The sequence below is a fragment of the Desmodus rotundus genome, chromosome 5 (assembly GCF_022682495.2).
Source record: "Desmodus rotundus isolate HL8 chromosome 5, HLdesRot8A.1, whole genome shotgun sequence".
Taxonomy (NCBI): Eukaryota; Metazoa; Chordata; class Mammalia; order Chiroptera; family Phyllostomidae; genus Desmodus; species Desmodus rotundus.
The window spans coordinates 135634331-135662328 of NC_071391.1; the positions used below are offsets into that span (position 1 = coordinate 135634331).

General features: G+C 41.1%; 1 long non-coding RNA gene across 2 annotated transcripts in view; it reads right to left on the minus strand.

Moving 5' to 3' along the window:
• The window catches only part of LOC123478965 (uncharacterized), an 89845-nt gene that overhangs the window by 7673 nt on the left and 54174 nt on the right, over window positions 1–27998 (minus strand). The window contains exons 6-7 of one of the 2 annotated variants that reach the window (XR_008426968.1): window positions 18352–18449; window positions 12509–13069 (exon numbers count right to left, since the gene is read on the minus strand). This is a non-coding gene — a long non-coding RNA (uncharacterized lncRNA). Of the gene's footprint in view, window positions 1–12508; window positions 13070–18351; window positions 18450–27998 lie in introns of those variants that run through there. The other variant, XR_008426969.1, reaches the window with a different exon arrangement.

Here is a 27998-nt window from a genome sequence, read left to right on the forward strand (position 1 = left end):
GAAGAGTTTCATTCACAGGAAACAATTTTCTGAAATCAGCAAATATTTTTTTATAAAGAAAAAAGCTAAGGAATAAAGGGGGGGCACCATCCTATAAAGATAATTTCCTACCTGAATATAAGACTTTCTGTGCTGAAATATGGTGAGTTCTGTGGTTTTTATTATTTTTATTATACCTCTCTTCCACACCCTAGGTTTAACTCTTATCTTTCCCGGCTCAGGTAGCTTTCCAGGAACTGATATAGATGAGCTGATAGTTTTAATGGAGCACCCAGAGTTAACCTGTGAATCCCACAGCTCCTGCCAAGGACTGGTGGCTGCTTAGTGTCACAAAACATTGTGGCTGAGCCACTCTGACATCCTACTTCAAATTTTCATGGAACTTGAGACCATGTCAGCACTGAATGATTGTCTCAGATCTATTGTGTGTGTGCCCCACCCTCCAAAAAGCTGGTGCTGCCGCCAAAGTTGTTAATCCCCAGTCTCACATAGAAACACAAAGATCAGAAATGCCACCCTTTCAGGAAAAGTCCTTCCTTCCTAGAATTCCTTTTTATTAAACCTTTCAAAAAGGCGTATTTTTACTTCTTTCAAAAATTCAATTGCACCTGTAAGAGGTATAGTTACCAATGAAACCAAAATACCTAGGTAATATCTACCTCACTCACTAAAAAGAGACTAAAAATTTCAACAATCAAAAATTTGTCAAAGATGCTTGCCAAGTTATTCATTTTGAATATATTCACTATATGTTTTCATAAAAAAGATCTTGTTCCTCTTTCAAAAAAAAAAAAAACTTTAGTCTGTAAAAGTAAAGCCTTGCAGCATTACTAGAATAGCTCATTAATTTATTTTACCAAAACTTAAATATAAAACTTGGGAAACTTTGGTTTAGGGCTATGGCTTTAATTTGTTTAGAAGAGCAAATATTTCTTCAAATGAAAATGTATCAAAATCCTAATATGTAAACTAAAAAAATGTGGGTGTGTCTGTTCCCTCAAACTAGTCTGGGAAAGAAAAAAAAATCACTGTTATATATTAAAGAGCAGCACCTAATGGTAGAACCCAGATTGCAGGCTAGCTCTCTTAGACATTGGAAATATGCCTGGCAAAGTAATCTGAAAAGGGCTAAATTTTCAATGCTTTGAGTATAGAAAAAGAACATTCTCCAAAGTAAAACGTGTTCCCTGGTCTACAGTAGGTAGAGATAAAGGAGGTGATAATAGAAAAGTGCAGCCAAGTGTCTTGTATTTCTAGAATAATTGCAAGAGCACACCCAATCTATCTCCAGGAGCCCATAGACCTTGGCCACCAAGTTAACATTGTCTTCATATAACATTTCCAACCCATTATTTGCTGACTTTTTTAATGGGTATCCAAGTAACATTTTGTGGAATCAGTTGAAAAAAAATGAGATTTGTTACAAAGCCAATTTTGCTAAGCAGCAATTATTTTATAAAGTAAAAGCTACTGATATCATCAATCACTCATTAAAATAGAAAGATAGTATAAGCACAATGCAAAATTACACAATCTATTTTATTTCCATTTGGCTTTGAAATGCAAAGGCATAATTTCACTGCACAAAAGAAACTGCCAACTCCACAGAATTCAGTGATAAAAATCATTAAGATCACTTAGACTTATAAAAAGTTATTTGACTCCATTTTTTTTGGAGGGACTTCATCAACCCCTACTAAAACGTACAAACTATTTTAAATAAAAAGGACCTTTTTAAAGAGTGGAATATTTGATTACTCACTTATTGACTAATTTGTAACATAGAGTTTAAGTAACCAATTTACAAGTTAAAATGTTGAGAAACCTTTTTGTATATAAACAGAGATACTCAGACAGCCTCCCACCCTGACACCTGCCCAGCCTGTCTTGTGAATTAGTTTGAAAGTTGGTGACCAGGTGAGTAGAAGTAAAGGGTGGAGAACTCTGACTTCAATGAATGAGCCGTGATTTAGCAGCAGTAGACTGTGAAGAGCTGAATGCTGGGGCCTTGTGGATTCAATGGAACTCAAACCAGAAACTAAACCTTTTTACTTTCAAAAAAGAGCTTCATTTTCTCCTAGATCATGGTGTTGGACTGAAAGTACTCCGAATCTAAGAGTACTAAGGGTTCCAAATGAAAGAAATGCATCTAAATGAGGGTGGTTGTATTATTTATTGCTAGATAACAAATTATAACAAATAGCAGCTTAAAACAACACACACTTCATATCTCAGTTTCTGTGTATCAGGAATCGAGGCATGACTTCACTTGGTCCCCTACAAGGTGGCAATCACTGTGTTATTGTGGGGGTTTGGGGGGCAATCCTTATCGAGGGATGGGGGTTCATCTGAGGCTCGAATGGAGAAGGATCCACTACCACGCTCACGTGGTTGTTGGCAGCATTCAGTTCCTCACAGACGGCTGCACTGAAGGCCTCCATTTCTTGCTGGATGTCATCTAGATGCCACCCTCGGTTCCTTAGCAAATGGTCCTCTTTATAGGAAACTCACAACATGGAAGCTTGCTTCTTCAAAACCAGCAAGGAAGAACGTCTCTCAGCAAGCCAGACCAGACCTTACAATCTTACATAACAGAATGGCACACATGCAGCCACAGGTGCTTTCTTTCCCCTCTGCTGTATGCTCTTGGTAGAAGCAAGTCACCGATCACTCCCTCTCTCACTGGGAGAGGCTTACAAAGGGAGTTACACCAGAGGAAAGGATCATGGGGGTGACCTGGGAGTCTGTCCACCACAGGTTACTAGAAAGCTAACTACCTGAAATGGAAGGTTAGCAAAGACTTGCAAGTGACCCAAGCACCACATCCCCCGAAGAGGCCACTCCACTATCTCATAAGATTTTCTCTTAGGTAATTTATCTCCTTGATATTCAGCCCAGTTTTACCTTCTCTTAGCTTCATCCCATTGTACATTGACATACTCCACTGGACCAGGCTAAGCCTTCCTTCTCCTCTTTCACTATAGATACCTTGTCAGACTGATTATGGCAACAGCAGCTTCAGCCAGAAACATTCACAAGGTCCAAGATGGTAGCATTTAGGCAGCCAGATCCTGGCATGAATTCCTCATCTAGAAATTTACACAAACAGCACTACCGACTGCAAGGAGATCTTTTCTCCTGTGTCCCTCATTACCTACTTCCACCGCCTGCTCAGGGTTCCTGTGCTAAGGGCAGCAGTATTGGGTACCTACACTTTTCCCTAAAACCCCTCCCTTTCTCTCCATTCCTTTTTCTGGCACCAGAATGATCAGAAGGGACCTCAAGAGTGCCCCACCCCGTTAGATGGCAGTTTACCAAGACAGTTCTTTTGCATCCCAATAATGGATCCCAATAATGGATCCCAATATTTCAGTCTAGCCTTCTCGAGTGACACAGAAGCCCTGAGACAAAACAGCCCAAGTTGAACTCCATAGATTGCCCTGGATTTACACAACTGAGGAGGAGGTGGTTTCAACTGGCCTTTATTCATATTTGCAACTTAAGATGCTAGGTTTGTGTGTTGTTTGGGGAAAGCACTTAAGTATGTGTGCACATGTATATTTTTGTAAAATCACTCTGTGGTTTGCAAATTTTCTAATTGGTTTCTTTTTTTTTTTTTGGTCATAAAAAGTAATGACTATTGAACATTTTTTGCCACATGCTGCATTCTAAAAGAAATTTTGCCACAGACTAAAAGAAAAATATTTTCTATCACAATTCAATGAAGAATGTGTATGTGTCTATATTACATGTGGGTATACAAAAATATACATATATATAAAACTACAATAAAATTTCAGGAAACAATATTTATTTTTACCTAATGTGTGATATACTCTATTTTCTATTGTTACCTTTTTAAATTATTTTTTAACCTCACCCAAGGATATACTATTATTGATTTTAGAGAGAGAGGAAAGGGGACGGAGAGAAGAAAAGAAACATCAGTGTGTGAGAGAAACATCTATTGGTTGCCTCTAGTATGCACCCGAACCAGGGATCAAGCCCACAACCCGGGTATGTGCCCTGACTGGGGATCAAACCTGCAACCTTTTGGTGCATAGACGATGCTCCAACCAACTGAGCCACCTTGACAGGGCCCTTTTTCAATTATTTAAAAAGGCTGTACTCAACCCATTAAATTAATTTTACAACTCACTAATGAGTCAATACCAAGACTTTGGAAAACCCTACCACAGAGGCCCTGTCTTCACCTCTAACCCTAAGATCAGTTGCTACAGGGGGGCAGCCACTGCTTTTTGCTCCCATCCTCACTGTGATCAGAGGCCAGACCCTCAGGAAGCCTATTCCGCTTAGAAACCAGTGGATTTCTATCAACTGCCATAGGCAGTGTCTGATTCTCCGGCCTCAGCTCCAGAACTGAAGAAGACAGAGGCTGAAATCTCGAAGAAGAATGCCAAGCTGACTCAGCATGCCCCTTTCTCCCGAGAGGCTCAAAGCCCGCCAAACTCGCTGCATGGGTCAGCAGCAGTGGCAGCAGATGCAAGAGGGAGACAGGAGTCCTGAGATGACTGTATAAATCAAGCTCCAAGATATAAACTCCATGGAGTGGTCACAATTTGACCATTTTGTAAAACTTATCAAAGCAACATCAATGGGCACTCAAAGACACATCGCAAATAGGACTTTCAACTAAATGACGTCTGTGGTATAATGACTGAAGCCCTCGTGGCCTATTAAACACTTCCCTTCTAGTCCACATTTTTCCATCCCCTTAGTGTCTATTTCAACTACATTACATTTGAGAACTCAGGGGAGTTACTTAAAAACTTCAAATACAATACATGAATCTTAAACTTTCTTTTTGCTTTGGTAATTAGTTTCATTTACTGGTTCTCCTAAAACAAGTTAGACAATAATTCCCCTCTAGAGTGACAATTCCCCCTTTTGAAAAGGAAGGACATGTTGGGCCACCTATAGCTGTGTGGAATGAAAGATGCCCACTTCCATCTCAGACCATGGACAAGCCTGGTGCTGGAAACCCAAATTCTCCCAACACTGGCACACAGGCCAACCCCTTCCCATGGATCTCTGCTTTCCAGAGGCTCTTAAATACATGGTGGCTTCAACTAAGCAACAGAAACCTGATTGGACCCATTTTTTTAGCTAAAGAATCCAAGGCTCAGGGAGGCTAAGCAATTTACCCAAGACCACAGAATACATGAAGCAACTGGAATTTAACTCAATGTTCTGAATACAAAGCTGATGCTCCTTTCTTTTCAAAAAGACTGCCTCTCTATTTACACACATGGATTTGCCCATTAAAAAACGTGGTGATCCTTTATACCTAATGTAAAGATTCATTACTTAGATACTTTTTCCCCCATGAAAACACACTTCAAAAATCAAAACTGAAGTGAAGGTTAAAATATGGTATGATGAATACATTTTCATTTTAACTCCAAAATGTATGTAGTATATAATAAATTGTTGAAGGTAAACCAGAATACTAGACAAGAGGCATGACTTGCTTTTATAAAAAAATAGTCAAAAATATTTCTTTTTCAAAAAGTGGGTTAGGAATTTGCTATGTTTATAAAGGAAGTCTTGAAAAGGCAAACTCAGAATGAAATCTTGTATTTGTGACAATATAGCTGGACCTAGAGGGTATTATGCTAAATGAAATAAGTCAAAGAAAAACAAATACTATATGGTTTCATTTATATGTGGAATCTATAAAGCAAAACAAACAAAACAAAACAGAACAGAAACACATTCACAGACACAGAGGACAAACTGATGGTTGTCACAGGGATGGGGGCAGTGGGATGAGCAAAATAGGCGAAGGGGATTAAGAGGTACACACTCCCAGGTATAAAATGAGTAAGTCACAAGGATGTAATATACAGCATAGGGAACACTAGTCAAAAATATGGTAGCAACTTTGTATGGCAACAAATGGTGACCATTTTGTAAGGTATTTGAATATCAAATCACTATGGTGTAAACCTAAAACTAATATAGTATTGTATGTTTTATTTCAATAAACTTTATTTCAATAAATAATAGAGCTCAAGCTCACTGTGCATTTAAAATATATATATTTGATTTTACTTTTAAAGACTTAATGTGTCCTTTAAGAAATATCTATTATGTAAAGTGTGGCTTACCAGTATGTTCATCTATCAATTACACACACACACACACACACACAGAAGTTCATCCATATTTAAAATACAGCTATCAGCACTGGCCTCAGAATTGGTAATCAACATAGTCAATAACCATAGACACAGTCTCTACCACACGAAGTTTATGATTAAAGCCAGGGCCCCTGCATTAACCCTAGGAGGCATGTCCCTTGCAGATGGTAAACAAGGAGCATGACATGCTTCTCATTGCCTTCCTTCCAAAAGGAGCCTTAATCCCTGTTTGTTTGTTTTTTAACCCTTGTAAGTGCCACACGGGAGAAATTTCAGTCCATCCTTGACCTTTCTGCTGATGCCAACATGTAAATGTGCTTATACACTCAAATCCCCCATTAATCATTTTAGATTCAATGGAAACCTAGATGAAGAGATAAACGAGGGACAGAAAGTGAAGAGGAAATGAGTGAGTGGCTAAGGAAATCTGAGATGGAATGCTTCTATCAGACATTTCTCATAAGAGAGATTCAGAAGAAGTCAAACTCCAACACAGTCCAGACATTCTCCAGCCAAAGATACTGACTTGTGATTTTTATGTTCCCAGTCCTTTTGATCATTTTAAAATAATGTTGACCTCCCTCCCTGAATCATTTGAGCCTTAGGATATATTTGGGGTAATAAAGAATATAAATGGATTGAGAGCTTGGTTCTTGTGAAGATGGTTAACTTCAAGTTAACCTGTCTAGACATATGAATAAAGTCTCTTAAAAATGGAAGGCCCACCACAGCCAACATTTTCCAGGGCTGTCCTATAGCTGAGTAACTTCCCATGAGCTCAGCTCACTTCATGGAACAACTTTAAAACTAAGAAGGAAATAATCAAGCCCACCACACGGAAATCTCTGTGGCTGGCCTCCATTTAGTGTTCTGCCTCTCTTCTTTGTATCACAGCTCTCTGAGGTGGTGTGCAGAGAGTATCTGGTTATCTGAATCCTCCCAACCTGCCAAGGCTGGGTGCCCTGGCCAGTTTTCTACCTGCCCTACTGATGCTATAGCTGACTAAATCCATAGGGATGGTATCAACTTGGGAGCAATTTAGGCTTGTACAATGATGGGGAGAGCACTGTGGGCATAAGTGGATGACCCCAGCAGTCAGTACTGCCCTTGAAGAGCAAGAGGCCTCAGCACTAGAACCCATGCTGCAAGACCAAGTTCTGCACTTTCTCTGGCTTGTCCTCCCCCATAGGGACCCTGGACCCCATAATCTCCTGCCCAAATAGCCTATTTCCAGCATCCTTCCTCTCCTGAGGGCATACTATGCCATTGCTATATACATCCCTAGGCCTAAGAGGGTGGAGCAGAGTTTGCAGAGAAGGTGCATATGTGGGCTCAATGGATATGAACTGTAGATACGCGGGCTAAGATATCTACCCATTTTTGCATGGGTGCCATGCTCAGTATGGGTCAGCACTGGAGAACAGAAACGGAAGCCCTAAAACACCCAGGACTTTTATGCAAGGATTGGGACCATAAACCCCCAAGATCCCACCCCACCCCAGGGGAGTGTGAGGGCCAGTGGGAAAGAGCCATGAGGGAAACAACTTGAATGTGGACAGACATAAGGGACTAATACCCATGACTTGGGGCTTTAAAATGTATGAGCTTGTGTGAAATGGAAAAGAGGGTGAAAATAATAATTAAATCAGGGAAAACTATGTATGGGAGAACAAAGCAAAAATAATGAATTGCTGTATACCAACCACAGCCATCTGTATGTACTATTGATCATTTGTACTAAATTAGATACATCCTAATCATGATTCCACATATATAACATGCATATGAACATATAGTAAGATATAAGATTGAAACTGCAACAGAGACACCAAAATACAATAGTTAGGAAAATCCAAATGAGGTGCTGGATTTGACCCACCCAATGCAGGATTTTCAAAACATATGAACTATAATTGGTTTCCCAACTCTTTAGCCCCTTACCCACTTAAAGAATATAGAACACTGGAGAGAGAGAAAAGATTTTGTGGGAAATTTATCCTTTAGAAAAAAACAGGGACTGTCCCCAATTCAAACCTTGTTGTCAGGGAAAGGAGTGGGAGGGAGGATTTGAAGCTCCAAGCCTGAAGCTCCCTTAGCAACCCTGTGGCCATGAGTAAGATGCTTCACCTCTCTGAGGCTCACTCTCCTCCTCTGTGAAGAGGATGTAATATAAGTACCTATCTCATAAAATTGTTGTATTAAATGAGTTTATATACATAAAGTGCTCAAAGTAGTGCTTGGCACAGCTCAGTGCTATGTCACTGTGTGTTATTAAGCACATGGAGACCCCACAAGAACAGAGCTAGCCTAGAGCCATTTTAAGTCCTGCCCAACAAGACTAGGTCCTATGTATACTGGATCTTTGAAGAACAGGAGCTTAGTGGGGAGCAGTCAGCCAAAGGAAGGGCATCACCCATGTCAGGGACCATGCTCGCCACAGGGTGGGCAGCCTCTGACGTCCCCATAAAAGTGTCCACAAGGGAAAGAACACCTAAAGCATCAGCCAGGCCCAGAGATCCTGAAGCTGGCTTACAACAGTGTATTGCCCACCAGGACTTTTTCTGCTCTGTTCCCTCCTTCCTCCACCCACACTAAGCCTGGAGGGGTCAATTAGAGCAGCCAGCCAGAGGGCAGAGAAAATGACCAAGAAAGGGGGGAGATGGATCTAGGAATTCCCCACATCTCTTACCCTACCACAAATACACAACCCACAAAGGGCCCTCACATGGGGAGATGTGACTTTTTACCATATTGGGACTCTAGATTATTTATAGGATTGGCTATTCTCAGGACAATGGGAGACAGAGTCTTCCACAAAAGCAGAGCCAACAGGTTCGGTCTCTGGTCAGACTGATGTTTCTCACATCGATGTTTCTCTCTGTCCCCCCACCCCACCCCTCTCTTCCCCTCTCTCTAAAATCAATAAGCATGTCCTTGGGTAAGGATAAAAAATTAATAAAAAATAAAATAAAACTAAATGTAACCTATTTGCAGACTTGGCCTTGAAGATTTTTCATACTGACCTCCTCTTAGGAAAATCCAACATAGCTGAGTGGCAACAGTATAAGACAATAGACATATTAGGTTGAGACTCTGGGACTATCCATCTGCTTGATACCCCAACCAAAGGGAAGATGGCAGGAAGGCCAGCCTTGTGAATGCCTGCTCCCAAACAACTCTCCCATTGGCTCACTGTACAGAGCTGATATTTAACCACTGGAATGGTTGGGTCACTCCTTTGGGTAAAATTGTCCCCCAAAGAATCAGCACATTAAATTACTACTTATAGTCTTTTCTATTTTAATGTGCCTTGGTTTACTGAACAAAATTGTAACACCACAGCCAGAAGAAAGTGTAGAGTTAAAAAGTTGGAGAAAGAGGGACCAGGGGGGGTCAGGAGAAAACCTTACCTTACAGAATGGGAAACTGAGGCTCAAAAGAATGAAGCTAATTGTCCAATATCACACAGCTAGTCAGTGACAGAACTACAGCAATCTCTGACCATCAAGGCAATGTGTTCTCTACCGTATGTACTCCATGTCGACAATTCTCTACACCAGATGCGGTAGAGAAAATACCTGATTAGAAATTTACTGGACTAATGGCTCTGTTTAGCATCTAATGAAATTCTGGATACATAACAGATACTCAATAAATGCTTTTTGATTAATTATTAATAAAACTTTATTATAGGACACTAGCATTATGTTTTTCAATTGCTTTCACATTTATAATTTCATGTTTATCTACAGAGCTGATAGGGTAGGTGTTATCCAACTCAAGGACAAGAAACTAAGGCTCTGAAAGGGTCCGGGCCTTTCCACAGAAGGCACAGAGCTTCGATACACCTCAGGTACCCTGAGTGGCTGCCAGTGTCCTTCCATGGCCTGACTCAACAACACTGCAGGAGCCAAAAGAGTTAATGTGGGTGCAGCAGCAGATGGCTCCTTCCTGCCTGGGGAGGTGACTTCGTGTCCCCAGGAACCTTTCTCCACCCTCATGGTGAGGGAGGGGTAGGCAGGCACTGGCTTTTATGAGCTCAGTTTACAATAGAGAAACAGTGGGCTTGCCAACATGCCCAGCATCCCACACAGGGAGCAAGAGGCGGCCCAGCCACTGCCTGGAGCACCTGGGTTTCCACCCATGAAGAGTCAGTCCTGGTTGTCACGCACTGGAAGTTCTCCCTGGGTCATCTAAAAGTCCTTCGGGAAAAATTAAGGCTTTTTTCTTTTAGGGCACACAAAAGCATGCACACACACATACACTTTTTGCATAGTTTTGAAACTTATTATTTACATATGACTATTTTTTCTCACTAGACTCTTAGACAACAGTGTCAGAACCTTCTGCCTTGTTTTTATCTTTATATCTTCAGCATCTTACTTGAGTAACATAGAGGTTTGACAAGTATTTGTTGAAAGAAAATTAGGGTAGCTGCAATACCAGTTGGGAGGGATAAAACATGAAATCATGAACTCTTCAGCCTGAATGAGCTTGTGCTAGACCTTTAGTAAGGCCAGGCACTCTGGGACAGCTAGAGCCCCAGTATCGAGGGTGTAAGCAATGCAAGAAAGAAGGATTGGCTGAGAACAAGTCCCTAAATGGACAAGGAAGTCCCAACCTCAGAATCCCAGATTCCAGATCTGAGTTGCTTTATAATTCAGGACCCTTCAGTTCCACTTCAAACCTTAGGATTCAGGACAGAAAAGTTGCAAAATCTGACACCAACTAAGCTCCTGGGGAACTCTCAAGGCAATGAGACCTGGAGTGGTTCCTACAAAGTCTGCTCAGGCCTCACCTTCCCACCCCACAAATGTGGGTTCAGGGAAAAAGATCTGATGGTTATTGTTCAAAGAAGAGACCTGAGACAGGAACAACTGGTGCTGCCTGGTGAACCAGTAATGTCTTCTCCAGGGAAAACTGGGGGTGCTGTTGTCCTTCTTACCTCCAGGTCAGCATTCTCAAAAGGAGTAGAAGAATGTGCCTTGACTGGGATGGGCCAAATGTTCACTGATTTGGACCCAGGGCTTTGTGGAGTCTGATGGGATTACTCTCGAATTGAGTGTAAAAGTGGAAGAAAGAATTTCCCTGTGCAACATATGGAAACAAGATTGAGATCTGAATAAATCAAAACCATCTAAGTTTCTTTTACAGACACAGGCAACTTTTTTGAGGAAGGGGAATATAGCATTGCTGTTCTTATTTCTACGGCTCATTGTGGGATTTTTGGATTCTGTTTCTGTTCACTCTTTGTTAGTTTTAAGTAGCCTAGTGCATACTATGTTCCCAGCACTACTCATATATTATCCTATTCAATTTTCCCATTTGATCTATGTGTTAAGACATTATTATGTCCACTTCCTAGGTAGGGCTATTGAAAGAGACAAATTAATTAACCCAAGATCACACACCTAATATCCAGCACAGCAATGTGATCGATCCATAGTCAGCCCCAGATGACTCCAAAATCCTTGCATTTTCCAGTATTCCAGGCTACTTTTTTGTCCCACCATCTACCTTCCCTGCTTAATGAGTCTTTCCTAAGGACCAACTAGGTATACAACATTGGTTCCCAGGGTAAGAGATGGCTGTGAGTAAAACCTAAAAGCTCTATTCCCTTCAAAACCTCTGTAAGATATTGGAGACAACTGCCTTGGGGTCCTCTACCACTCTACATCAAGTGGCATTTGCACCTCAGCAGCTATAGTAAGCAGCACTTGTAGGCAAAGGAGGCAGAATTGGAAAGGTCATCTACAGAGGGGGAGTACCCAGAAGACAAAGCTTATCCAGTGGTCATGGGAGAACCAGAAGAGGAGAGGAATAAGGAGTAGGTCCCAGAAAATGGTTGACAATGAGATACATCATCACAGCATTACTGACTTATTTAGTGTTGAATGAGTGTCTTTGCATCTCTCATCCAGCCCCTTCTAGACAGAAAAAGTCATAGAGGTCAAGAAGGAAGTGATCCTGCCTAGGTCTTCTTTATCCCCCACTCCCTTCCCCAAAGAAAATTGCACAACATCTGATACATACCACCACCTGGTAGTCAAGATATGAATGAATGAATGAGTGAATGAATGAACGAATGAATGACTAGGGACACTGTTAGAGGCATTGTACTCATCTCAGGAAAAGTAAACAACATGAACAAGAGCACAGAAAGGGGAATAAGGAGGACATGGGGAAAAGACACCAGCCTAACTCTAATTAAAAGTAAATATTAGGAAGTAGTGAGAAACCGAGTTAGAGAGGGAGGGTGGGGCCGGTCGATGGAGGTACTGGGAGCTAACACTTGTATGTCTATCCACCAATCAATTTGTGGTCAATAGGGAAAAAATATATAACTTCAATCAAATATTTGGTTTCTTAGGTTCTCTCTGATGTTAAATGACCAACTAAAAATTTGTTCTCTCAACCAGTTAATTTATTTAGTGTTCAGATATTTAGGTTCACTTTGGGGGAATATTTTGAGGACAGGGTGCAAGTTTGTTTTGTGTTGGTTTAATTGTACAGATATACTGTTCATGTTAGGCCTATCTTATGGACGAGAACTTGAACACCAGAGAAATGAAAGGAGACATTGGCAACAAATAGACTTCCACATACGCTGGTCTGTTTGATGGACGAAGAGTCCTCGCCAATTCTGCTCTCTTCCTGTGGGTATTTGACTGAGTCGTCTGTCTCCAACCAGACTATCTCTGCAGTTCTCAGAGCTTGAGAAATGAATTCCTGTTTCTGACTTCACTTTCTTCATAAGCCCCCAGGTACTGAAATCACCAGTGAAACATTAATTAAGATTTTTCAGAATTACCAATGCTTCCTCAGAATCTGCTTTAAGTTGCAAATACTCCTCTGCAATCTGCTTCACTGTTTCTTCTTTTGCTTGTGAGCAAAGTCTGATAGGGCTGAAAAGAGAGAGAAGAGGAGGGAGAAAGGAGCGAAGGACAGTTTGTTACATTGTGAGTTAGGCAGCCCACTTACCTCAGTTTCCCCATCCTGAGAGGGAAGAGATTTAATGGCACTCATTGGGAGATTTTACTTCTAAATTCTTTTAAAACCCTCTGAAAATCAATTAAAATGGCTGAAAGAAAAAGAAGAAATGGAAGGAAGAAAAAAAAGTCTCATAGCATTAGGTCTTCTCTTGTTTCTATGGAGAGAGCTTTCAAATAATTCATGACCACTTAGAACATCTGCCCCACCTGTTACACACGCCCTTCAAATTAGCTTAGAATTTTACTACATTTTTGGCTAATAAAATTCTCCTTATTCATTGAACATGCTCTCCAGGTACAGCACGCATGGCCCAAACTCCACTTTTGAAACTTGCTCATTGTAGGTAGCTGTGCCATTACAGGCTGATTATAGTTTATAGATGATTTCCTTCTTCCAAAACAGATGTTTCCAATGTCTTGTCTCCAAGACAAAGTGCCAAAGGCTCAGTCCTCATAAGCCATTTAATAGGAGCCAGTGAGAACACGCACAGTAAAAAAGATAGTACGCATGTACATGTAGCTTCTAGACAGAATACTTAAGGTGCTTTAGTTTCTACGATAATGACTCAATGGTCACATTTCTAAAGGGGGAAAAATAAAGATTTTTAGGTACTTTTATAATCATGTTTTATTATACCAGTGAGAAATGGCCTTTTTATCCAGGTATCTGTACCTGATTATAGTAATAACAATAATAATAAGTTATATTTTTATAGGCCTCAAATTCCAAAGGCCCTTGAGCACTTCGTATCATCATCATCATTATTATAACTCACAGTTAATTATACACGGACAGTCTGGGCATGTAAGTAAGAACACTTGTCTATAATCTTACTCATTCGTAATGGTAAGGTCAGTGGTTCAAATCCTGGGAAGGATGCTGACGAGCAAAAGTGGTTGCTGCTTCGCAAATGCTTCATGTCAGCAAGAGTGGAGCCAGTGTTCCCAAAGGAAATGAAAGGTTGCAATATCAACCAACATTGCTGCTTTAGCTCAGGGCCTAGAGATGAGTCTTCGAAGGGCCTGACTTACCCTGCCTGGTGACCACTTGGTTTGGATTATTTGAGACTTATTCAAATACTTTGGTCTTTTGACAATATATTAGTTTTCTAGGGATGCCATTACAAAATATCATCAACTTGGTGGCTTAAATAACAGAAATTTATTTCCTCACAGTTCTGGAGGCTAGATGTCTAAGACTAAGGTTTTGGCAGAGTTGATTTCTTCCAAGACCTCTCTCCTTGGTTTGTAGATGGCTGTCTTCTCCCTTTGCCTTCATACAGCCTTCCCTCTGTGCGTGTCTGTGTCCGAATCTCCACTTCTCATAAGGACAACAGCCATATAAGATTAAAGCACATCCTAATGACCTCCTTTTAACTTAGCTACCTCTCTAAAGACCACATTTCCAAATACAGTCACATTCTGAGAGCCTAAAGGTTAGGGCTTCAACATGTAAATGTGGGGTGGAGGGCAGGGGACACAATTCAGTCCACAGTAGACAGTATCCCAATTCTGTATTATGGGTATAACCCATGTAGTCCATTCCATCCAATCTTCAACCAAAATTCAGCAAGATGTAGGACTCCTCCCTGTGATCTTTCCATGGTTCCCATGTTAAATCCAAAGTCACCTCCTCAAAGAGGAACCTAATATTGTTGTACATCCCACATCCCAATCACATTGCCAAATTTACATTATTCATAGCATTTACCACTATCTGAAATTGCCTTGTTAATTTACTTGTTTTCTTTGTAGTTTGTCTTTCACGCTGGACTGCAGCAAAACCTTATCAGGGTTTATTTTTATCCCAGGGCCTAGGAAAAAACCTAGCACATAGTAGGGTTCAAATTCCTTTGTTCCCAGTGAGCGTACCGAGACCCAGTCACAAAGGCTTACAGACCAGATGCTAATTTAAATTGTATTAAATTTTGTAAGTACCTAAAAGATAAATCTGTCATGCAGAGGAACACCCACATTATACCAAGCTCACCAGGTTGATATACTAAAGGGGATGCCATTTTAGTAGTTCACATTAAGCAATTACTGTTCTAAGGACTGGATACTTGCAGTACTTGAGACCAGCACATCCCACTCATTTGATAGGCCTACAGAAGAAACCAAAACTAATCACAAGGTGATGCATTGTACATGGACTCTGAGAAGGGGAGAGTGATTAACTGAATATTTAACCTCATTTTGCTAACTACTCTCACAGTAGAAATGGTTTTACCAAAGACACTGGAACACACATATTCCAGTGACAAAGGCTCTTGGTTAGTCCTTACAGCAGCAATGCCAGCATTTGCTTCTAGGACTTTCCTTTTTCTAGGTTTCTGAGGGCTAGCTCATCCCTTTTTTCACTGATGAATTCTTGCTTTGAATATATTAAAACATTTAGTTGCTCATAGTCAAATCTTGGCCTGACAACTAATATGCCCTGATCCATGTCAAAAGCTCAGCTCTCAGAGGGCAATTATTTCCTTTATTCCAAGCCCTAAGTATTGGCAAAACCAGAAATACAGAATAATACATAGCCAGCATTTATTCATTCAGAAATATGTATTGAGCACCTTCTATGTGCCCGGTAGTAGGGAAACAGTGATGAACAAGATGGAGATCTCTCTTCTCAAAGTGCTTTCCTTCTGGTGGGGGAGAAGGACAGTAAATAAGCAAACAAAGTAATAAACAAGAAAGTACAAGGGAGTGGCACACGTTATGATGAAAATCAAAATAGGATGGCATAAAAAATGACCTTCCTTCTCGACAGAGGGGACAAAGCAGCTAAAAACAATGACACAAAAGCAATCTATATACAGATCTAGACGAAGAGCATTCCCAGAAGAGGACACAGCATGTGCAAAGGCCTCACAGCAGGGCACGGTTAGGGGCAACAAGCTTAAAGGAGCAGCAAGCCAGACCCAGGAGCAGTAGAGGGATATGCAGAAGAAGCAGGGCATGTGAAGAGGCTGGGGTGTGTAGAAGCCAGACCTCCCTGGGCCTGATAACAAGAGTATAGTGGAAAGATGTTGGAGGGTTGTGACCTGGAGACACAGGATCTGATTTACATTTTTAAAATATCACTCTGGTTGTTGTGCGGAGAATGGACAATAGTGTACAACAAGGATGGAAGCAGAGAACCAGTTTGGAGGAGAGGGATGATAACAGTGCAGACCAGGTAGTAGCAGTGAAGATGAAGAGAAGTGGGCTGATTCAGATCTGCCTGGGAGGTAGTGCTGGCCATTAGTTAGGTTTGAAGTGCCTATTAGCCAAATGGAGATGCCAAGTTGGTCATCAGAGAGATGCGCCCAGAACTAAAGGTAGAATTTAAAATTAGAGCTACAAAGTTTGAAGTCATCAGCACATATATTTTCAGTTAAGTCATCTCCCTAGATGGAATCACCCAGAGAGGAAGCACAGAGTGAGAAGAGAAGCAACCCTGGTGCATTCTAATATTCCCATCAGAAAAGGTATAGCCAGCAGAGAATTTAGGAAGAAGTGGACAATAAACAGGTGGGAAAAATCAAGAGAATGAGGTGCCATAGAAGCCAAGAAAAAAAAATGTTCAAAAGAGAGGGCATGGTCAACTGTGTGGAATATTTATAAGAAACTGAGTAAGATGGTGACAGACATGCAAATATGGAGACCAGTAGTAAAGTTGAAAAGAGCGATTTGGGTTTAAGAGTGTGGCTGGAGGCCAACTGAGGTGGGTGGAAGAGAAAAGGTGCAGTAAGGAAGTATAAACAGTATTTATGGACAGATTTTTTTTCTTGATTTTCTGAAAAAGAGAGCAAACAAATTAGAGGAAGGAGTAGCTTCAACAGGCAGATACTGTTTTAAGAGGTAAGTTTCAAGAGTATATTTGCACACTGATCAGAATGATCCCGTAAATAGGGAGAAATCAATGATGCAGTTCTTGAGAAAGCCACAGAGATGAAATCTGGATTACAGGGGGAAGGGTTGGCCTTTGTTAGAAGCATGGACATATGTCCCTAAACGAGGGAAGGTAGAGTACAGCTAAAGGTACAGGTAAGCAGGTAGAGCAGAAGTATGCAACTGACTTCTTCTATCTTCTCTGGGAATTATGAGACCAAGTTGCCAGTGGAAAAAAAGTTAGGAGGAAGGGAAATGAGGTGGAGGAGGTTTGAGTGGAGAGGGAAAGTAAAGTAGAATGATTATACATTGCAGAGGGTGCACCTGTGATTTGGGCTCATGAATTTGAATGAGCCCAGACAACACCAACTTCATGATTGCTAGTGAGTATGGTGGCTCAAGGGAAGCAAAGGGAACAATGAGCTGTTGTGGTCAGGGCAGGCTTCCTAGAACAGGTGGGACTTAATTAATGTGTACAACTTAGATCCATAGGCCAGGCCCTCCAGGTGAGAGGATTAGCAAAAGCAAAGCACAGAAGTAGAGAGAGAGAGAGAGAGATGAACAAGGTTGACCAGTTGGCTGCAGGAAAGCAATGGAAGTAGGAAGGAGGTTTAAAAAGGAGTGCAGAGAACCTAATGGAATAGTGGAAGGCTTGAAGAAAGAGAAAATAGCAAGGTTAAAGCAGGATTTCAGAAGATCAGCACAGCATTGGTATGTAGTATAGGTTGGAAGGAGCTTTCTGGCCAAGAGGAGTAGCCATAAACCCAGGACACCAGGATTGACTAATTACATTAGTACAAGGAAGATACAGACAAAGCAAAGACCCCTGTCATTAGGATGACACCTTTATCCATCCACTTCCTTCCACACCTTTGGGGAGCATGAAAAGCTGAGAATATTTCCCAAGATTTTGTTAATTTTGAAGCGCTTGGATGAGTCTATTCTCATGTCCATACCTCCTAAGAAAAATACTCTATCCACTAAATGGTCACAGCCAGTTGGACTTGACAATACTGAGTGCTTAAAAAATGCCACAAGCAATGTGCTAAGCCTCCCTTACTTCACTCAATCCGCAGAACAACCCTTTGAAGCTGATGTTTTCACTACCCCCTTTACATCAAGAAAACTGCGCCACAAAGCCTTTGAGCAATTTTCCCAAAGCCACCCAGCTAGTAAGGAGAGGAGTCAAACCCAGGCTGGAGTCTGGGCCATGGACCCACTGCCAATAAGGTCCGTGGCCAGACAGTGGCCTTGTAGAAGGAAACACCACAAGTAGGAGAGACCCTGGCCCCAGGCTCAGCAGGATAAAGTGGGGTCCAAGTTACCTGTGGTCCAACTGAAATGCCTAGGGTGTGCATGGGGGTGATCACAGAAGGTGGGCCTTTCCCATGAAGTCGGATGGAGACCTTTCAGCTGTAGAGACCTAGAGAGAAAAGAGAAGCATCCAAACTCAAACCGACATACAAACCTCACTGTTTTCTCCTTATAAAGCCACCTTCTCCCCTAAATCATTCCATAAGAAAGCACCAAATTAAGGACTTATTGTGCTATCCTGACACCCAGTTTCCAAAGAGAAGAGATTATAATTTATTTATGAGGCATAGAAATGGGTTATGCACCCCCTAGGAGCTAATAGACAATGTTTTTGGTTTTCTTCCTGTGATTTTACTTATTTAATCCATGTTTGGCTCCTGAGCCACCAATGGCTGAAGCAGGTATCAGTTTGTGTAGGGCACATGGCAGAGCCTTCCAGAATATGGAACCGATAAATGTACTTAAGTCAGTTGTTATCACTCTGGAGCCTGCAAGCTTCATGGTAGTGTATAAAGTCAGATCATTCCAAATACACTCAGAAAAAAAGAAGATGAAATGGAAGAGTTTATTTTGTTTCTCCCAGTAGGTCAGTTTTAGAATCACAAAGTGCTCTGGGGTCACTTGGAAAATAAAGAAAACGGAATGTATCCAACTGCTGCCCAGGTTGGGGAAGCAAATCCCCAAATCACACAGAACTAGGAAAGATTTGGTTTCATTAAAAGCAGCCACTGGCATTTGGCCCCTGAAGATGAAAGCAAAAGCCCCTTAAACAGGCTCGAACATGAGCTGAATTTCCGGATAAGTCCCCAGGGTGCCAGGATTGTTTGAAAGGAAGGCAAGAACGTCCACATCTTCCCAGAGATTCGAAAAAGCAGGGCAATTCCAAACACACTGATCCTAACCTCATGCAAGAGGACAGGGAATGAGGGACCAACACGATGGGTGCTACAGAGACTCTTAAGATTTAATTCCCCTAACAACCCCGGACATAATACTATTTCCATTTTACTGATGAGGAAACTGAGGCCTCAAAGATATTCAGTGGCCTTCTGAAGTTCACTCAATAAGCAGCAGTACCAGAAACCACAAAGCCTTTCTGACATCAAAGTCCACGCTCTTTCAAGCATGTTACAGAACAATGAGCATTTCCAAGTCAGTGGGTCAGATTCTCTCCAGGCCTACCTTCTCCCGTTGCCATAAATCAGGCCCTTTGGCTTTTCACTGGATTCCACCAAATTTATGTTCTGCTCTAGCCTAGTTCCCAGAGCTAATTACTAAAAGCCTATGTCCCAGGCTCAATGTCTAAGTGAGAAAGCTCATTTGCTAATTTGGGTGTTCATATGGGCCCTCCTCCAGAAAGAACAGAAGTTGGCTATCCGGCCTCTGTACAACTCCACAGATAATGAACAGGGTCAAAAATGAAGCCAAGAAAAATGTATGTCCTAATGAGACATACTTTTATGTCTGGTAGGCCACAGATCTGGGGTTCTGAGCTTTCTAGTATTGACCTAAAGCAGGGTGGAAGGGAAGGGTAGAGAGTATGAGAGAGGGAGGGGGTGGGGGGAAGAAGGAAGGGAGGGAGGGGAAGGAAAGAAAGGGAAAGAGAGGAAAGAAGGAAGAAAAAATTAACTTATGAGATTTGTTATGTCCACAAATTAAAAAAAAACCCACCAGATGAAATAAACACTATCTCCAATGTCCTTACAATAATAGACTAAGGGCTATTTTGTATATCAGCTCTTACCCTACAGAACATGTCAAGAAAAGCACTTCCTCAGTGAGTCAGGGCAATACTGTCTCCAAAGTGCACTGCCTATTTCTCTGCTAAGAGAGCAGTGAGCACCTCGGTTTCAGAAGCATCAGACCACAGGCTCTTCTAGGAGACATCTCATACCTACCACTACTCACAAGAAAGGTCACAAGACACTGTGCATGGATCCCTGCAATCTCATCCCTGGCGAGAAACACCGGCCTTCTGGAAGTTAGACATCAGCCCCATAGTTTCATGCCCAAGGTGATCTGGGGAGTATCCCTAAAGGCATAGAGTCACGTTCAAGGGGGTGAAAGTACATTCCCCCCCTTCAGGAGTGGCTCTGGTCCTGGGGAAGCCTACTTATTGAGGATCCATCTGAAGTTTCCACCTAAAACAATAGTGCCCACCAAGACCTAGATTCTGGTTTAAAAAGTTCTAGAATTTTTTTTTTCTCAACATTCGCTCCCTTGTGAGAGCTCCCAAACTCCAAGGAATAATCTAGTTTCTCAGAAGATTTCATGCCTGAGTTTGCAGGCCCCATTTAAAATCTGCACACAACCTTAATTTCCCGCTCTGAAATGATGCACCCTCCTTCCTCTCTGTAAACCTCACCTGGAACAGCAAGGGGAAAAGAGACACCCTCACTGTCCCTCCAGCAGCCTCAGTGTCAACCTCTGCACTGACCAGGGCCAGGTCAAGATGGTGCTGGAATGCGAAGCCCTGGGACAAGCAGTGTCAGCATGCATGACTCCTCACACCTGTCGTTGGACAAGGCAGAACAGAACCGCCTCCTGGTTTGGCGTTCCTGTGCGGTGTGCACTTCTAGAGGTGAATCCAAGGGCCTTTTCCTGCCAGGGTTTCTGACTGTCTCCATGCTGAGAGGTGAAGCACTTGACATTTGGCTGCCATGCTGTTGTGAGCACGTCTGATTTTGCACAAGGCATGTGGAAATCAGAATGTACCTGTCACAGGTGTCAGCCTCTGTCTGACAGGTACAGATCTGAAGAGTGGTCACAACTTGCTGTTCGTCGTGGCAAATATCTCTTGGTGACCTTTCATCTGCAGATGGGCAGCCGCCAGCCTTTACATGCTAATGTGCCCCTTTATCTCCCAAGGGTTTCTCCTTCCTCCATGGCTGTAGGATGGGAATTCATGAGAGACAGTAACTGGGAGTGAGAGCTGTTCGAAGACTACATGAAGTATGTTTGGAAATGGCAGTGACTTTTTCTGGCCAACAGGGTACCAGTGTAAAGTTACAACTTTGATGTAATAAATCAATATGCCAATCCTTCACGCATTTAACAATATATGATTCAATACCACTTAGCATTCTAACTTATTTTATTATTTATTTAGGTGTGTCCTGCCTCATTTGACAAAAGATTACAGGTAGCTATTACATTTTATAGGCACAGGCAGTTCTACTATTGTATTCAGTTTTCACAACACACATTGGACTTAATCACTGATTACTTTTTAGAGGACACAGTTTCCATTAAGCATATCACCATCGATAATACCACTGCTGTTTGTGTGGCTGGTTACTCAAGTGGCATCGTGTTCTTTCTTTGCTGAAGGGTGGCTAGAAATGTGTTTATCTTATGAATGTTTAGACTTTTCTCATTGAGTTTTTTCTTGGCTATATTATCACCTTGGCTTACCAAAACAAAATGCATTTACATCCATTAAAATTTTTATTAAAATTTCTAGCCAAAAAGTTACTTTGTAATTGTATTTTTTATATATTTGAAACTCTCAAACCCAGACCTTCACAGGTGAACACAGAGGGTCGTAGCTAAGACCTGCTCACCTGTAGTAGAAACCACCAGAGCCACAAATGGGAAGAAACACTGAAATGGTAATTTTGACAAATTGCTGGAGGCTGAATGTGGACCACCAGGAGACTAAGAAACTCCCAGGGGCCACAGGCTTAGTGAGGCCCCCAGGCTTTTGTGAATTTTATTTCTAGGAATCCCAGCAGGTTCTTGCAGTGAGTCAAGAAGGATGTCTTTATGGCTATGGGAGAAGGAGGGGAAAGTAACCACTTGAAACACATCAACATGTTGAGAACATTCTCTGTAATAAAGTCTTATTCTCTATGAAAAAGTCCCTATCCCATATAGGGATTTATGCCATAAAAAGGAAAGGTCAATTGCCCAAACCACCACTCGCTAGCCTTCCTGTCTCACCGAAGGAACGGAGAAGGAAGAAACTAAAAAACACTTGTTGAGGTCACAGCCCAGGACATAGGTCCACTAGGAGACTAAGATTTCTGTCTTAAGATTATATAACACCTTCCCTCCCTGACATCTTGCCACCACACAAATAGGGTCCAGTATAATAACAGTGGAGTATTGTTGAAAGGGTTGCAAGGTGCATACTCTACTTAAGGAGGAATTCCTAAGGAAGACCAGAGAAGACAGAGGAGACAAACAAAAGGATGCCAGAGGAATTTGAAACTCCTGACACCTAAAGTAACACTCCTGGCACACATTGAACACAGCCCACCTCCAAACTCGATTACTAACTTAAATCTCACACTAGAGACCTTTTCCTCAAGTTCTTATTACCCAATACATTATGCCCAACTTTCAACAAAATATTACAAGGTATGTTAAAAAGAAAAGAAACAGTCTGAAGAGATAAAGCAAGAACCAGACTCAGATATGATACAGGTTGTAGAATTATCAGGCAGAGAATTAAAATACCTATAATTAATACTATAAGGGGCTCCAATGGGAAAAGTAAACAACATGCAAAAACAGATGGGTAAGTAAACAAAGAGATGGAAACTCTAAGAAAGAATAAAAACAAATACTACAAATCAAAAACACTGAACAGAAATAAAGAATGCCTTTGATGAACTTATCACTAGACTAGGCTTTGCTAAGGAGAAAACCAGTGAGTTTAAAGATATGCCAATATAAACTTCCCAGATCAAAATACAAAGGGAATTTAAAGAATGATAAAAACAGAACCTTCCAAAACTGTGGGACAATTTAAAAAGTGTAACATAAAAATAATTGGAATGTCAGAAGGAGAAGAGAGAATAGCCCAGAAGTAATTATGTAATAAAGTAACAGTGGCTAAGGATTTAACAAAATTAACGACTAAACTGCAGATCCAGGAACCTCAGCAAACACGAAGCAGGATAAATTCCAACAAAACTCTATACCTAGGTACATCATATTCAAACTGAAGAAAACCAAGACAAAAGGGAAAAATCTTTTAAAAATAAAGCCACAGTTTACCTATAAAGGAAACCTGTAAGAGTTAAGAGCAACAGCAAAGTTCTCATCAGAGCAAAGGCAACTCAATGGAGAAAGTACAGTCTTCAACAAGTGGCAGTGAAACCGCTGCTGAACATCCATATACCAAAGCAATTGAATCCAGACAGACCTAACTCACTTCACAAAAAGTAATTCAAATGGATCATAGACCTAAATATAAAACTCAAAACTATGAAACTTCTAGAAGAAAATCTAGGTGATCTAAGGTTTGGCAATGAGTTTTCACATAGAAAACCAAAAGCCCATGAAAGGAAAGTTGGACTTCATTAAAATTTAAAATGCCTACACTGTGAAAGACACTCTTAAGAGAATGAGTACACAAGCCATAGACTGGGAGAAAATATTCACAAAACATGTATCTGCTAAAGGGCTGGTATCCAAAATATATAAAAACTCAAAACTCGCCAATAAGAAAACAACAATCTATTTTAAAATGGGTGAAAGATCTGAACAGACACCTTACCAAAGAAGATATACAGATGGCAAATGAGCTTGTGAAAACTTGTTCCACATCATACGTCATTAGGAAATTACATATTAAAACAACAATGAGATGCCACGAAATGAGATGAGCACCCCGGTCATCCAGATCTTTGTTCCCAATACCATTCTCCAATAAAAGGAAACAGACATTGTTGAAGAAAAGCTCAATTCTATGAAAGAGGTGGGAAATATATAAGGTGAGCCTGGAGCATTATACAGTGTCAAACAATAAGGTATTACTCAAAAATAAATCTTACAGTGCTGAGGGTATGTCAAAGGGACTTAGGAAACAACTGCAATGCTCCCCATGGCCAAAGCTGGAACAATTAAGCAATAAAGTAAATAGTACTAAATTATAAATTAAAATCTATGCAGAACAATTCCAAATAACATATACATGCCCGTCTCAAGCAGGCAGAGCAGTTTCCCATTCCTTAAGTGTAGGTGTCACAGAGTAACTTCCTCCCAAAGAGTACAACATGGAAAGGGGTGGGGAATAACTTCACAGTGGGGAAACCAAACAAATATTATTTCAACCAGGGTTGAAGGTCAACATCAACAGTGATAAATCATTTTGATAGTATGCACCTTTCATATGATGTGATGGGATAAAAATGGCAATTTACTTCTATGGTGTGTCCCCCCCTGCCCAGAAACCATAACCCTAGTTTAATTACGAAGCAAAAGAAATCTAATTGAGGGGCATTCTCCAATATCCCTGACCAGTACTCCTCAAAGCTGTCAAGTTCATCCAAAACAAGAAAGGTCTGAGAACCTCTCACAGACAAAAGGAGACATGACTGCTAAATGTGTGGTGGTGTCCTGGATGACATCCTGGGACAGAAAAAGGATATGATGTTAAAGGCAAGAAATTCTGAATAAAGGGTAGACTTCGGTTAATAATAATGTTTCAACATTGATTCATTTAATTAATGTAAGATGTTAATAAAGTGGGATGTCTGGCCTGAAGTAGGCTTGGCATTAAATCCTGAAACTACCCTGACTCCTTCCTGTGACAGAATCTGTCCTTAGCCAGCTGTGGCCTGTGTTTTGATTGAGCTTGAATAAGTGTAAAAGCCAAGCAGTAGTGAGCACAGCTGAGAAACTTTTGTTACTCTGTTGAGCTAAAATGCTAGTAGGCCTTTATTTGATATTAGTTGAATGGATAAATTTATGAATTTAGAATATACTGCTTAGAAGCCATTGTAATGTTTCACTGATGTGTAACTTGTATAAATCTTGAGAATAATACCATTTTCAAGCTGCAGAAAGGCCTTAGAGAAATCTTGTCACCTAACCCTTTTATTTTCTGAATGAGAAAACTGGCTCAAAGAGGTCAGTTAACTTGCCAGGGTCACACAACTGGTTGACCCTGAAACCAGAACTCTTTTTATTATTACCAGCTTCCAACTTAAACATATTATGTAGTAGTATTATAGTATGTCCTACAGATTAGTACACGTGTGTTGGTGTGAACCCCTAGCTAAGCCCTCTACTCCATCATGGCTCTGATGGCATTGTTTATAACTAATCAGTCTGCCTGTTGCCTCCTCCTCTCTCCTCTCTGCCTCTCTGTCCCACCCCATCCCTTTCTCTCATAGTCCCCCTTTCCACTTCATGTGAATATATTTCTGTATGTGCTTTTCCTTTCCCCCTGCACTTCTTAGTTAATTCAGTATCACTGCAGATTTAAAGAGTTAATCTTGCTGACTATTACACCCCAACCCTAATAAGAAGGCACCAGCAACCTCCCTTAACAAGGACATCCATATGACTTCCAAATCAAATCAGCAAACATATTTTATTCTTTGGATCAGTGCTTAATTGGCAATATAACTAATTCAATTAACAATCAATTTAATCAATATGAAGAAAGCCAACCCTGGTGTTAACCTGGCACAAATCTGAGTTTCAGACATGGTGCTTCCCCTACATAAGTGCATTGTCATTGCCTCAAACATGAATCATGTGGTTATTACTAATGCACTCCTCGCCCAAGAATTTATTCTTAATCATGCCTCATGCTTTAGAATGCATTTGTGAACTGTCCTCTCATGTGCCCTCTAGATAAAAACAAATGCCTCATGAAATCATCCCTTATACTTTGCTATGTTCAGAGGAACCCTAACAGTATACACCACCAGTCCAATCAGACTCCAACATACAACTACCTACTTAGTCTCAGTTCCCAAGAGTTGGAATAGTTTTAAATGATTCCAAAATTCTGTCATGGCCAAAATTCTCTCTTTACTAGTGTTGTCTAATAAAAAAAAAAAATCCCTGTTTTAGCCTTCAAAGGTTGTTCTTAAAATGCAAGGCAACACATGTTATTGTCAGTCAGGAACCTCTTGGCTATAATGAGCTTATCAACACTGGGTCACTGGACAGCTGAGTTTTGATAGGAATGAAGACTTTATAGTCTAGAATAGAAAGCAGTATCAGAGTAGGTCCTACATAGTCAAGGACCAGTGGAAGGATGCTATAGAAACCCAATCAGCATTCCAAATAATCATTTTATAGGCCTTTAGATAAAACATACAGTATGAAGATAGTTGATTGATTTGCTAATAGTTGATGCTCAGTTAATATTAGCTACAGTGAACTGAAAGATATTTTTCATGGCTTCAGAGAGTTTCCCACCACACAGGGGTTGGGTGGTCATGCTGAGGGGTAGAGAGTGGTGTAAGTGCGGTAATCACCCATTAGAGACCCAGAAAATTAATGTAGGGCCCATGGTGAGTATTGTTTAATGGACGGAATGTGAAATTTCAAAGTGCACTAAATACAAGGATAAAAATTGTTCTGTGAAACTTCGGTTTCAGTTGCCTGTGTGTACACATGTGCCTAAGTGTAACATGGGGATTGTGGTAAGAAAAGTAAAACACTGCTTTAGATGACTTTCAGACATCACGATTCTATTTATTCATGTTGCCTCTCCACTTAATTTTATACCACCTACCTGGTCCATGATAGGTGCTCAGTAACTGTCATGCATAACATCAAGTAGAAATAACAGAATTTTGGAATCTCAACACCTCTTCAAGGTACATATTCTGGCATTGATTTTATAGAAGATAAAGTTACTTGCCTATTCAAAATGACTTGTTCAAGGCCACACAGCTGATAAGCTTGTGCATCCAATATTTGTGATACAGAGAGACTGATCAGATCACTGGGGAGAAGTAGGGAGGGGCCGTAGGAGGAGTTTGCCAAGGCAATGGCAAATATCTAGAACAGGATTGGTGGAGAAGCTGAATGCCTCTAGAGCACAGGTGGCAGACACAAGGCCCAGGGGCCAAATCAGCCCTCCACCTTGTTTTATCCAGCCCAGCACTTTGTTCTACCAGGTGACAGCACCAAGCTCCTTGCCCCTAGTTAAGGAGTAGTTACATTTATACAGTCCTAAAATTACTTTCAGCCCTTTGAAGGCAACCTTGAGGCTGATATGGCCCCCAGTGAAAATGAGTTTGACACCCCTGCTGTAGAGCGTATGGAAATTATAAGAGGGCTGGGTCTCTGGCTCATGGGCTCTCTGGCTCCTGGGCTGGCTCTCTCTGGCTTTCAGGCTCTTCTTCCTCAAGAATGCCCGGGTGATCGTGCTGCAGCTGCCTGCATTTCCCAACAGATAGCATTTTGGATGGAAAGGAACTCCAGGCACAGCCCAGGATCAGGCTGGCCTGGCAGAGGGTGGCAGTTATTCTTCTTTGGGTATTCTAGAGGGGATGAGCTCTGAGGCAGAAGCCTGCCACTCTTTCAAAATTGTGTAGCTTTTGTATCTTACGTTGTTTTAGTTTGTAAACTAACCCTACAGAAATAAGATAATTAAAACTAGCAGGGTGAAATGATAGAACTCAGGTGTTAGAGTTTAGCCTTAATTGATAGGTTTAAGTGAATAAACCTGTAACTAAAGAGTTACAGAGTTTAGCCTTAATTGATAGGCCCAAGTGAATAATTCTTGTGGAAAGTGGTAATTCAAAAACTGTGAAGCTTTTGAATAAAAACTTCTTTCCTTTATCACCAACCTCTGCCTCTGGAATTTTGCCAAGGGTGGTGGGGCGCAGCGGGCCCCCAGTGGCTGTTCAGTGACGTTTGAACCCAGTCAGAACAGGGCTCTAAAAGCCTGGATGTGGTC